We start from the raw sequence: 13,420 nt of genomic DNA on the forward strand, positions 1-13,420 counted from the left end.
AACGTGGCAAAAAGTCATGCAGTCCTACATATTCCTTTACAGAGCATTCAGAAAGCATTCAGACCCCTTGACTTTTTCCACATTTTGTTATGTTATAGCCTTATTGATTGATTAAATTGTTTTTTCCCCTCATCAATCTACACACAATACCCCATAATGGTTTAGTAAAAATGGGTTTTTAGACATTTTTGCAAAATAATTCAAATTAAATCGCATTTACATAGGTATTCAGACCCTTTACTCAGTACTTTGTTGAAGCACCTTTGGCAGTGATTACAGCCTCAAGTCTTCTTGGGTATGACGCTATAAGCTTGGCACACCTGTATTTGGGGACCTTCTCCCCATTATTCTCAGCAGATCCTCTCAAGCTCTGTCAGGTTGGATGGGGAGCGTCGCTGCACAGCTGTTTTCAGGTCTTTCCAGAGATGTTTGATCAGGTTGAAGTCCGGGCTCTGAATGCCACTCAAGGACATTCAGAGACTTGTCCTGAAGCCACTCCTGCATTGTCTTGGCTGTGTGCTTAGGGACATTGTCCTGTTGGAAGGTGAAACTTCGCCCGAGTCTGAGGTCCTATACTAGAGTTGCTTACCAGGATGATATTGAATGTTCCCGAGTGGCCTATTTACAGTTTGGACTTAAATTAGCTTGAAAATCTATTGCAAGACTTGAAAATGGCTGTGTGGCAATGATCAACAACCAATTTGACAGAGCTTAAAGAATTTTTATTTAAAAAAATTAATAATGTGCAAATATTGTACAATTCAGGTGTGCAAAGCTCTTAGAGACTTACCCAGAAATACTCTGTAATCACTGCTAAAGGTGATTTTAACATGTATTGACCCAGGTGTGTGAATACTTATGTATTTAATTTTCAATATATTTGCCAAATTTTCTACAAACATGTTTTCACTTTGTCATTATTATGTTTTGTGTATCGATAGGTAAGAAAAACAAATACATTTGATCCATTTTCAATTCTGGCTGTAACAAAACAAGATGTGGAATAAGTCAAGGAGTGTAAATACTTTCTGAAGGCAGTCGGGTAGGATGGTTATTTGGCCTATATTCACTGTTGGTAGTTGGCTAGGATTCCGGTTTGGGGCAGGCCCAGCAGGAGATAAGGAGAGTGACAGAACCTGTGAGGGTAATCTCAGGTTACCTAGAGGTTACTTAGAGTGTAGATCATAGACTATGAATATGTTGGTTATGAGGGACGTACACAGCTCCACTCAGCTCCACACAGATACACATTTGAAGATGATCCCTGGGCTTTGATGGAAAGTAAAGGTGTTGCAGGGTAGGTGGAACTGATCAAACATGGTGCACAAAGGCCGCTCACTCACAGTCAATCCCCAACCATCATACACGATGACATACAGCATCTTTGCTTAAGTTTGACCATACTAAGGGTCCTCTTGTTTGCCATAGATGGCATTATGTCCTTAGGGATGTTGGGATTACTGAACAGTTTCCTAGACCAGTGCATGAGTCACCCCAGCATGAGAGCTCATTCTTCACATGCAAGTTCAGTTCAGGTGTCACATGGGCTGGCCAGTCATGGGTAGTAGCAAAATAGGGCAATGCATGGCAGAACTTTCCAGATGGCATTTTGGCTGTTGAATGGCCTCCTGACATATGGCAGTCCAGAACCACGGTGTCTCTGTCTTTATTAACTGCCAGAGGGGGGGCTGATGGTGGAGTGGGCCTATCATGGACAGTTCTGGGAGATTCAGGAGGTGTGTTGGATCAATGTGGTGAACTTGCATCCTCTCCATACACCACAATGTCACCAAGTCAACATGCACATCAACTCCAGGGCAGACTGGGAGATTCAAGATGGAATTAATATTTAATAGGCACAATTTTCTATGACATGTGAAGGTCCACTAAGTTAATGGCATTTCTTGTCAATAAGTGTCAGGTTGTGTTGGATCATTGTAGTGAACACCTGCCTTATGCGCTTGTCATCATGTGTTTTTGCATCTTCCCCATACACCATAATGTCACCAAGTCAACTCATACCGGCAGCTCCAGGGCAGAAAGACAGAATGGTGGACATGATTTTGATTTTTTTTTTAAAAGATGTGCCAGCTCTACCCGAACAGCATAAGAGCGCATACACCAATGAGGATCACAAATGTAGTGAGTCAGCAGAAAGTCATGTTGGATTTTGGCAGCCCCTTTGGACTAGCAATAAATCAAAGCTTACTTGTAAGTAATATGGAGGTGTGACTACCCATCCCGCATGCGGGAGCGTAATCATCGACTGACACTAATTAGCATAACGCAACGGACATAAATATTCCTAGAAAATATTCCTATTCATGAAAATCACAAATGAAATATATTGAGACACAGTTTAGCCTTTTGTTAATCACCCTGTCATCTCAGATTTTCAAAATATGCTTTACAGCCAAAGCTAGACAAGCATTTGTGTAAATGTATCGATAGCCTAGCATAGCATTTTGTCCAGCTAGCAGCAGGTAACTTGGTCACGGAAATCAGAAAAGCAATCAAATTAAATCGTTTACCTTTGATGAGCTTCGGATGTTTTCACTCACGAGACTCCCAGTTAGATCGCAAATGTTCCTTTTTTCCAAAAATATGATTTTTGTAGGCGAAATAGCTCCATTTGTTCTTCACGTTTGGCTGAGAAAACGCCCGGAAATTGCAGTCACGAAAACTCTGAAAAATATTCCAAAATAGCTCCATAATATCGACAGAAACATGGCAAACGTTGTTTATAATCAATCCTCAAGGTGTTTTTCAAATATCTATTAGATAATATATCCGCCGGGACAATTCGTTTTTCAGTAGGACCGATTGGAATAATGGCTACCTCTGTATTTTACGCGAGAGTCACTCTGGGAGCCATCAGGTGACCCCTTGCGCAATGTAGCCGCTTATGGGTATTCTTCAACATAAATGCATAAAACTATGTCACAATGCTGTAGACACCTTCGGGAATACGGAGAAAGGGTAATCTGGTTGATAGCCCATTTAATGCTCAATAGGGACACATTGGAACGCAGCACTTTCAAAACACGAGACACTTCCGGATTGGATTTTATACTCTGTTATAATCACAGACAATATTTTTACAGTTTTAGAAACTTTAGAGTGTTTTCTATCCTAAGCTGTCAATTATATGCATATTCTAGCATCTTGTCCTGACAAAATATCCCGTTTACTACGGGAACGTTATTTTTCCAAAAATGAAAATACTGCCCCCTAGTCACAAAAGGATAACTTATTAAGAGCCCAATCCTGGAGGCACAATTTATCCCACAGTAGGGGCAAGTTGTAGAGCTAGGGAGAGGGTGTCCAGGGTTCTCTTTCCTTTCGTTGTAGCCTCTGAGTTTCCTCATTGATCCTCAGAGGCTTGTGACTTGAAATACTTTGTGTTGAAATACCATGCAGTCTGCTGCTTTTTCTATATCCAGACAATGGTGTTTGAGTGTAATTATGGCAGGCCTATTGGATTCCAAACATAGTTGAATTACACAAAAAATGGTATTGCGTACAGGTCATAATTAGAGTACACAAATCTGAAAGATGTCTTTGATTAAAAGCATGTACAGTACCAGTCAAAAGTTTCAACACACCTACTCATTCAAGGGTTTTTCTTTATTTGTACAATTTTCTATATTGTAGAATAATAGTGAAGACATCAAAACTATGAAATAACACATATGGAATAATGTAGTAACCAAAAAAGTGTTAAACAAATCTAAATGTATTTTATATTTGAGATTCTTCAAAGTAGACAACCTTTGCCTTGATGACAGCTTTGCACACTCTTGGCATTGTCTCAACCAACGCATTTCAATTAACAGGTGTTCCTTGTTAACAGGTGTGCCGTGGTCAGATTACACGTATGCTAGGCTACAGGACTTTTTTGCAAGCACGGACTGGAATATGTTACGGGATTCATCCAATGTCATTGAGGTTTATGCTCCCTCAGTCACCGGCTTCATCAATAAGTGCATCGACGTCGTCTTCCTCACAGTCACCGTACGTACATTTCCAAACCTTAAGCCATCGAATACAGGCAACATCCGCACCGAGCTAAAGGCTAGAGCTGCCGCTTTCAAGGAGCGGGAAACTAATCTGGATGCTTACAAGAAATCCTGCTATGCCCTCAGACGAACCATCAAACAGGCGTCAATACAGGACTAAGATAGAATCCTACTACACCGGCTCTGACGCTTGTCAGATGTGGCACGACTTATAATGGACTACAAAGGGAAACCCAGCCGTGAGCTGCCCAGTGATGCGAGCCTCCAGACGAGCTAAATGCCTTTTTATGCTTGCTTTTTGAAGCAAGCAACACTGAAGCATGCATGAGAGCACCAGCTGTTGCGGACGACTGTGTGATCACACTCTCCATAGCCAATGTGAGCAAGACTGTTAAGCAGGTCAACATTCACAAAGCCGCAGGGCCAGACAGATTACCTGGACGTGTACTCAAAGCATGCGTGGTCCAACTGGCAAGTGTCTTCACTGACATTTTCAACCTCTCCCTGACAGGCTATAATACCTACATGTTTCATACAGACTTCCATAGTCCCTGTGCCCAAGAAAGCGAAGGTAACCTGCATAAATGATTACCGCACCGGCTGGTCATGGCTCTCATCAGCACCATCATGCCGGAAACCCACGACCCACTCCAATTCGCATACCACCCCAACAGATCCACAGATGACGCAATCTCAATCGCACTCCACACTGCCCTTTTCCACCAGGACAAAAGGAACACCTAAGTGAGAATGCTGTTCAATGACTACAGCTCAGCGTTCAACACCATAGTGCCAATAAAGCTCATCACTAAACTAAGGACCCTGGAACTAAACACCTCCCTCTGCAACTTGATCCTGGACTTCCTGACGGGCCGCCCCCTGGTGTTAAGGGTAGGCAAAAGCACATCTGCCACGCTGATTCACAACACTGGGGCCCCTCACGGGTGTGTGCTTTGTCCCCTCCTGTACTCCCTGTTCATCCACGACTGTGTGGCCAAGCACGACTCCAACACCATCATTAAGTTTGCAACAGTGGTAGGCCTGATCACAGACAACGATGAGACAGCTTATAGGCAGGAGGTCAGAGACCTAGCAGTGTGGTTCTAGGACAATAACCTCTCCCTCAATGTGAACAAAGACAAAGGAGCTGGTAGTGGACTATAGGAAAATGAACCAATTAACATCGACATGGAGATAGTGGAGCGGGTCCACATCAACAATGAACTATCAAGGTCCAAACACACCAAGACAGTTGTGAAGAGTGCACGACAACACCTTTTCCCCCTCAGGATACTGAAAAGATTTGGCATGGGTCCCCCAGGTCCTCAAAACGTTATACAGCTGAGGAGTGCTGAGGAGTATTTCTGTCTGTTATTAAAAAAAAAACTTTTGTGATGAAAAACTCATTCTAATTGGCCAGTCCTGCCTCCCCAGTGGGTGGGCCTGTGCCACTCCTGCCCAGTCATGTGAAATCCATAGATTAGGGCATAATTAATTGATTTAAATTGACTGATTTCCTTATATGAAATTGTATCCTGTTGCATTTATATTTTTGTTCAGTATAAAATCCAAAGAGCAACCTTTGACTGAAAATAAATGTCAATTTTTACTGTCTGAGCCTACTTGTTTTCCTTATAACCTATTAGACTACAATAGCCACAATGTAAAAAAAAACATGTTTAACTGTACACATTTTTGTCAGGCAGGACCATACTACACTGAATAAGAGCACATTTGACTTTGAAAGTTTTCTATTAATCAGCTACCAAAATGAGTTATCTTACATTCATCAGAAATATTCCTATTTGATATTTCTGCATATGTGTTTACAGGTATATATTTCCAAGGTGCATTAAGATATCCCAATACTGTTTATTTGTGTATGTAGTGAACTAACTACTTGTATTTACAATTTTAGCAATATCAGCGCTTGTAATATTGGGCAACATTAACTTTTTCACAACCATCCATTTCATAAATGAGAGATATTAGAGATGTGAAAAAACATGGTTGTGTTTTGTTCTACCTTGGGTATGGGTATCTAAAAAATGAAAGCCCTTTTTCAGTATTGGCCACTAGCCTAATCAATTCAATTCAGGGGGCTTTATTGGCATGGGAAAAACATGTTAACATTGCCAAAGCAAATGAAGTAGATGATATACAAAAGTTAAATAAAAAATACAAATTAACAGTAGACATTACACATACAGAAGTTTCAAAAGAATAAAGACATTACAAATGTCATATTATGTATATATACAGTGTTGTACAAATGTACAAAAGTACACAAGGGAAAATAAATAAGTATAAATATGGGTTGTATTTACAATGATGTTTGTTCTTCACTGGTTGCCCTTTTCTTGTGGAAACAGGTCACAAATCTTGCTGCTGTGATTGCACACTGTGGAATTTCACCCAGTAGATATGGGAGTTTATCAAAATTGTTTTTTTTTTTCAAATTCTTTGTGGATCTGTGTAATCTGAGGGAAATATGTGTCGCTGATATGATCATACATTTGGCAGGAGGTTAAGAAGTGCAGCTCAGTTTCCACCTCATTTTGTGGGCAGTGTGCACATTCTCTTGAGAGCCAGGTCTGCCTATGGCGGGATTCTCAATAGCAAGGCTATGCTCACTGAGTCTGTACATAGTCAAAGCTTTCCTTAAGTTTGGGTCAGTCACAGTGGTCAGGTATTCTGCCACTGTGTACTCTCTGTTTAGGACCAAATAGCATTCTAGTTTGCTCTGTTTTTTTTTGTTAATTCTTTCCAGTGTGTATCTTTTTCATGATTTGGTTGGGTCTAATTGTGCTTCTGTCCTGGGGCTCTGTTGGGTGTGTTTGTGTTTGTGTTTGTGAACAGAGCCCCAAGACCAGCTTGCTTAGGGGACTCCAGGTTCATCTCTCTGTAGGTGATGGCTTTGTTATGGAAGGTTTGGGAATCGCTTCCTTTTAGGCGGTTGTAGAATTTTCTCTTTTCTGGATTTTGATAATAAGTGGGTGTCGGCCTAATTCTGCTCTGCATGCATTATTTGGTGTTCGACGTTGTACACAGAGAGGATATTTTTTGAACAATTATGCATGCAGAGTCTCAATTTGGTGTTTGTCACATTTTGTGAATTCTTGGTAGGTGAGCGGACCCCAGACCTCACAACCATAAAGGGCAATGGGTTCTATGACTGATTCAAGTATTTTTAGCCAGATCCTAATTGGTATGTTGAATTTTATGTTCCTTTTGATGGCATAGAATGCCCTTCTTGCCTTGTCTCTCAGATCGTTCACAGCTTTATGGAAGTTACCTGTGGCGATGATGTTTAGGCCAAGGTATGTATAGTTTTTGTGTGCTCTAGGGCAATGGTGTCTAGATGGAATTTGTATTTGTGGTCCTAGCGACTGGACCTTTTTTGGAACATCATTATTTTGGTCTTACTGAGATTTACTGTCAGGGCCCAGGTGTGGCAGAATCTGTGCAGAATATCTAGGTGGTGCTGTAGGCCCTCCTTGGTTGGTGACAGAAGCACCAGATCATCAGCAAACAGTAGACATTTGACTTCATATTCTAGTAGGGTGAGGCCGGGTGCTACAGACTTTTCTAGTGCCCGAGCCAATTCATTTATATATATGTTGAAGAGGGTGGGGCTTAAGCTGCATCCCTGTCTCACCCCACGGTCCTGTGGGAAGACATTTGTGTGTTTTTTGCCTATTTTAACCACACACTTGTTGTTTGTGTACATGGATTTTATAATGTTGTATGATTTATCCCCAACACCACTTTCCATCAATTTGTATAGTAGAACCTCATGCCAAATTGACTTCGAAGGCTTTTTGAAATCAACAAAGCATGAGAAGACTTTGCCTTTGATTTGGTTTGTTTGTTTGTCAATAAGGGTGGGCAGGGTGAATACATGGTCGGTTGTACGGTAATTTGGTAAAAAGCCAATTTGACATTTGCTCAGTACATTGTTTTCATTGAGGAAATGTACGAGTCTGCTGTTAATGATAATGCAGAGGATTTTCCCAAGGTTGCTGTTGATGCATTTTTCAAATTTGTCTCCACTTTTGTGGATTGGTGTGATCAGTCCTTGGTTCCAAATATTGGGGAAGATGCCAGAGCTAAGGATGATGTTAAAGAGTTTTAGTATAGCCAATTGGAATTTGTTGTCTGTATATTTAATAATTTAATTGAGAATACCATCAACACCACATGCCTTTTTGGGTTGGAGGGTTTTTATTTTGTCCTGTAGCTCATTCAAAGTAATTGGAGAATCCAGTGGGTTCTGGTAGTCTTTCATAGTTGATTCTAATATTTGTAAGACTCTCTCTCCCCTCTTCTCTTGCTCCCTCACTCCCCATCTGCCTCCTTCCTTTCCTTCCTCCACGGGCCTGTTGGGTCACTCTAGGTCTGATGAGAAGAGAAAATATGACGTGAAGACGAGAGAAAGAGGGCTCAAGGAGGAGAGAGAGAGGGAGGAGGGAGGGAGGGAGAAGGGGTAAAGGTCAGCTTCCCCAGGTCATTGCAGTAAATCAGAATGTGTTCTCAGTCGACTTACCTGGTAAAATAAAGGTAAAATAAATAAAAAGGTCTAGGAAATTTGTAGCAGATGAAACACGACATTTACGTGTGCACACACCAACCAAACACACACACTACCCTGGTGCCTGGCAAATTTGGAGGAAATCAAATTGCCCCATCTATCCTGTTACCACCTACCCCCTCTACACCAGTGATGCCCAGTTCCAAACCAACATTTTAAGAATGTGCCTGCACCCTTTTAAACTTGCAAATGTGGTAGGTTGAACTGGATGCTTACAAAGTGCAGGTTGAGGAGCTGTTTTTTAATATAGGCCTACTGCACAGTTGAAGTCAGAAGTTGTTTATTTATTTATTTATTTCACCTTTATTTAACCAGGTAGGCAATTTGAGAACAAGTTCTCCTTTACAATTGCGACCTGGACAAGATAAAGCAAAACAGTTCGACACAAACAACAACACAGAGTTACACATGGAGTAAAACAAACATATAGTGCATAATACAGTAGAAACAAGTCTATATACGATGTGAGCAAATGAGGTGAGACAAGGGAGGTAAAGGCAAAAAAAGGTAATGGTGGCAAAGTAAATACAATATAGCAAGTAAAACACTGGAATGGTATATTTGCAGTGGAAGAATGTGCAAAGTAGAAATAAAAATAATACGTTTAGGTTGAAGTCATTAAAACTCGTTTTTCAACCACTCCACACATTTCTTGTTAACAAACTATAGTTTTGGCAAGTCGGTTAGGACATCTACTTTGTACATGACACAAGTATTTTTTTTCCAACAATTGTTTACAACAGATTATTTCACTTATTACAATCAGAAGTTTAAATACACTAAGTTGACTGTGCCTTTAAACAGCCTGGAAAATTCCAGAAAATTGTGTCGTGGCTTTAGAAGCTTCTGGTAGGCTAATTGACATTATTTGAGTCAATTGTAGGTGCACCTGTGGAAAAATCAGTGCCTCTTTGTTTGACATGTGAAAATCAAAAGAAATCAGCCAAGACCTCAGAGAAAAAATTGTAGACCTCCACAAGACTGCTTTATCCTTGGGAGCAATTTCCAAACGCCTGAAGGTACCACGTTCATCTGTACAAACAATAGTTTGCAAGTATAAACACCATGGGCCCACGCAGCCATCATACCGCTCAGGAAGGAGATGTGTTCTGTCTCCTAGAGATGAAAAGTGCAAATCAATCCCAGAGCAACAGCAAAGGACCTTGTGAAGATGCTGGAGGAAACAGGTGCAAAAGTATCTATATTCACAGTAAAGTCCTATATCGAGTCCTATATCGACATAACCTGAAAGGCCGCTCAGCAAGGAAGAAGCCACTGCTCAAAAAAACGCCATAAAAAAGCCAGACTACGATTTGCAACTGCACATGGGGACAAAGATAGTACTTTTTGAAGAAATGTCCTCTGGTCTGATGAAACAAAAATAGAACTGTTTGGCCATAATGACCATCGTTATGTTTGGAGGAAAAACGGGGAGGCTTGCAAGCCGAAGAACACCATCCCAACTGTGAAGCACGTGAGTGGCAGTATCATGTTGTGGGGGTGCTTTGCTGCAGGAGGGACTGGTGCACTTTACAAAATAGATTTCATCATGAGGATGGAAAATTATGTGGATATATTGAAGCATCTCAAGACATCAGTCAGGAAGTTAAAGCTTGGTCACAAATGGGTGTTCCAAATGGACATTGACCCCAAGCATACTTCCAAAGTTGTGGCAAAATGGCTCAAGGACAACAAAGTCAAGGTATTAGAGTGGCCGTCACAAAGCCATGACCTCAATCCCATAGAAAATGTGTGGGCAGATCTGAAAACGTGTGTGCGAGCAAGGAGGCCTACAAATCTGACTCAGTTACACCAGCTATGCAAGGAGGAATGGGCCAATATTCACCCAACTTATTGTGGGAAGTTTGTGGAAGGCTACCTGAAACGTTTGACCCAGGTACAACAATTTAAAGGCAACGCTACCAATTACTAATTGAGTGTATGCAAACATCTGACCGACTGGGAATATAATGAAAGAAATAAAAGCTGAAATAGATCATTCAGTTTACTATTATTCTGACATTTCACTTTATTAAAATAAAGTGGTGATCCTAACTGGCCTAACACATGGAATTCTTACTAGGATTAAATGTCAGGAATTGTGAAAAGTTAAATGTATTTGGCTAAGGTGTATGTAAACTTCCAACTTCAACTGTATATATTTATTACCTTTTTCACAGTTTTCATGATTTACAATTTCAGACAAGGCAATGGCAAGTCAAACCCAATGTCCAAACAACTCATGCCTCTATTCAGTCTTAAATGGTTCCAGTTGTATGTAACAGTGAGCTAGCTACTAAACAAAAAAAAATACCCTGTCTTTCAAAGATAATTTGTAAAAATCCAAATAACTTCACAGATCGTCATTGTAAAGGGTTTGAACACTGTTTCCCATGCTTGTTCAATGAACCATAAACAATTTATGAACATGCACCTGTAGAACGGTCGTTAATACACTAACAGCTTACAGACGGCAGGCAATTAAGGTCACAGTTAAGAAAACTTAGGACACTAAAGAGGCCTTTCTACTGACTCTGAAAAACACCAAAAGAAAGATGCCCAGGGTCCCTGCTCATCTGCGTGAACGTGCCATAGATATGCTGCAAGGCGGCATGAGGACTGCAAATGTGGCCAGGGCAATAATTTGCAATGTCTGTACTGTGAGACGCCTAAGACAGCGCTACAGGGAGACAGGACGGACAGCTGATCATCCTCGCAGTGGCAGGCCACGTGTAACAACACCTGCACAAGACCGGTACATCCGAACATCACACCTACGAGACAGGATGGCAACAACAACTGCCCAAGTTACACCAGGAACGCACAATCCCTCCATCAGTGCTCAGACTGTCCGCAATAAGCTGAGAGAGGCTAGACTGAGGGCTTGTAGGCCTGTTGTAAGGCAGGTCCTCACCAGACATCATTGGCAACAACATCACCTTTGGGCACAAATCCACCGTCGCTGGACTAGACAGGACTGGCAAAAAGTGCTCTTCACTGACGAGTCACGGTTTTGTCTAACCGGGGGGGATGGTCGTATTCACATTTATCGTCAAAGGAATAAGCATTACACCGAGGCCTGTACTCTGGAGCTGGGTTCGATTTGTAGATGGAGGGTCCATCATGGTTTGGGGTGGTGTGTCACAGCATCATCGGACTGAGCTTGTTGTCATTGCAGGCAATCTCAACTCTGTGCGTTACAGGGAAGATATCTTCCTCCCTCATGTGGTACCCTTATTGCAGGCTCATCCTGGCATGACCCTCCAGCAGTTTGACAATGCCACCAGCCATGCTGCTTGTTCTGTGCATGATTTCCTGCTAGTCAGGGATGTGACTGTTCTGACATTGCCAGCGAAGAGCCCGGATCTCAATCCCATTGAGCACGTCTTGGACCTGTTGGATCGGAGGGTGAGGGCTAGGGCCATTCCCCCCCAGAAATGTCTGGGAACTTGCAGGTGCCTCGGTGGAAGAGTGGGGTAAAATCTCACAGCAAGAACTGGCAAATCTTGTGCAGTCCATGAGGAGGAGATGCACTGCAGTACTTAATGCAGCTGGTGGCCACACCAGATACTGACTGTTACTTTTGATTTTGACCCCCCCCCTTTGTTCAGGGACACATTATTCCATTTCTGTTAGTCACATGTCTGTGGAACTTGTTCAGTTTGTCTCAGTTGTTGAATCTTGTTATGTTCATACAAGTATTTACACATGTTCAGTTTGCTGATAATAAACCAGTTGACAGTGAGAGGATGTTTATTTTTTTTGCTGAGTTTAGAACTCTAATCTTAGTCTAATTTCAAAACACACACACAAACACTTCTATATCAGATCGTTATAGAGGACTAATGGAGATATCTGCAAACCATAACATCTGAATGATCCCAACACATCTGCTGCAACAGTACTTACGTGTGTGTGTTTGTGTGTGTGTGTATGTGTGTGTGTGGTTATGAGAGTTTAAGACCCTGTTTCATTGGTATGGAAGGTTTATTATCAAAGAGCATGACTGGTTTATAATAATAATACAAAACCACCTATTAGTCATCTGCAGAGAGAGAGAATAGAGAGAGAGAGAGACATGGAGATGCATGTGTGTGTGTGTGTGTGTGTGTGTGTGTGTGTGTGTGTGTGTGTGTGTGTGTGTGTGTGTGTGTGTGTGTGTGTGTGTGTGTGTGTGTGTGTGTGTGTGTGTGTGTGTGTGTGTGTGTGTGTGTGTGCATTTAGGAGCGATGACATGATGAGAGGGTGATGACGTGATGAGATTCCCCATGTCCCAGGAGATATGGAGGAGCGGAGGTTTAGGATGCTGTGTGTCCTCCATGAAGACAGGGCTGTTTGTAAAAGCTGAGGTAAAAGCTGAGATAACTCCTGACACTCCGACTCATGGGGGACCTTTTCCACTAATTAATACCTAATGATTTTCCTCATTACTTTTTCACTGAGATATTAACTGAGTGTACAAAACATTAGGAACACTTTTACCTAATATTGAGTTGCATCCCGTTCTGTCCCTTTAGAACAGCCTCAATTCGCCGGGGCATGAACTCTACAGGGACAATTGCCCACATTGACTCCAATGCTTCCCACAGTTGTGTCAAGTTGGCTGGATGTCCTTTAGGTGGTGAACCATTCTTGATACACATGGGAAATTGTTGAGCGTGAATAACCTAGCAGCATTGCATTTTTGGACATACTCACCTACTACCATACCCCGTTCAAATGCACTTAAATATTTTGTCTTGCAAATGTACCTTCTGAATGGCACACATACATGATCCATCTCTCAAAGTAAAAAACATATTCTTTAACC

This window comes from Oncorhynchus tshawytscha, linkage group LG19 (genome assembly GCF_018296145.1).
Source record: "Oncorhynchus tshawytscha isolate Ot180627B linkage group LG19, Otsh_v2.0, whole genome shotgun sequence".
Classification (NCBI taxonomy): Eukaryota; Metazoa; Chordata; class Actinopteri; order Salmoniformes; family Salmonidae; genus Oncorhynchus; species Oncorhynchus tshawytscha.